We start from the raw sequence: 1,418 nt of genomic DNA, 5'->3' as shown, positions 1-1,418 counted from the left end.
ATATATATTAATTAATTAATATATGATTAATTACCAGATTTTATATATGTATATATATGTATATATAAGCACTCCGTCGGTTACGACGACAAGAGTCCCAGCTGATACGATCAACGGAACAGCTTGCTCGTGAATTTAACATGCAAGCGGCTGAGCACTCTACAGACACGTGTACCCTTAGCGTAGTTCTCAGAGATTCAGCGTGAAAAGGCTGGTCCTCTGAAATACAGGTACTACTCATTTTTGCCAGCTGAGTGGACTAGAGCAATGTGAAATAAAGTGTCTTGCTCAAGGTCACAACGCGTCGCCGGTAATTGAACTTATGATCGTGAGCCGAATGCCCTAACCACTTAGCCATATATATATATATATATATATATATATATATATGTTTATTATTAACAACGGAAGCAGTATAAATACCCCCCACCAAAAAAAAAATGTAATGTTTATATCCAACTTAACATGGACGACCCATATTCTTGTGGCACTAATACTGCTTCAATTGCTAATAATTAATTTTTGATAACCTTACTGGCTATTTGAGACATCAGTGCTCGAAATGAAGCTGATATTCTACATAACGTAACAGCGAGAATTGAATGGTATGCAGTGACCGGGCGTTCCCACCGATGATACCTAATAGAATAAAATCACGTGATATATTAGTGCCGGTGCCTATAGCAGACGAAAATCGTCTGCTACGATCTATGTGTGGTATGCGTTTATGCACGAAGCGCCTATATGAAAGGATCTCATATATAAGTATTCTAACAAGGCATCCATGTTAAGTAAGATGTAAAGATTACTTTTTTAAATATGTATTCGTCACAAATGGTAAAGTATTAGCTATAACAAATACGTGACAGTGAAGTCTGTTTCTTTAAAATTTAAGAGCGGGTGAACCTAGAAAGGAAGATTGAGAGGAATGAGTTCAAGAGAAGTGGAAAATGAAGTGTTTGAGATAAGAGAGAGTTTTGTCGGCCAGTTTTGTGACCAGTAGAAAGCGTACCAATATCAGTATATGTATTCATGTCTGTATAAACATACATACCAATATTCGACATTAGCTTTGTGGCAGGTAAATTTTCAGACATAGGTACACACATATATAGTGTAGACAAATACGAATACGAATAGTAGGTACGCAGGCATACATAGAAATAATAGAAATGAAGTCGCTAGCTGACATGTTCTCATACACGTGCACGCAGTAATATAGTAGTGCATGATCTTGCACCATAGAATATGCATGGATGACACCAGCACGCATACAATATATATTCACTGGTGAATGCATACATACATATATACATACATACATACATGTATGTGTATATATATATATACATACATGTATGTATATATACATACATGTATGTATATATACATACATGTATATATATATATATATACAT

The sequence above is a fragment of the Octopus bimaculoides genome, chromosome 6 (assembly GCF_001194135.2).
Source record: "Octopus bimaculoides isolate UCB-OBI-ISO-001 chromosome 6, ASM119413v2, whole genome shotgun sequence".
Taxonomy (NCBI): Eukaryota; Metazoa; Mollusca; class Cephalopoda; order Octopoda; family Octopodidae; genus Octopus; species Octopus bimaculoides.
Note: the sequence above shows the minus strand (reverse complement) of the source record.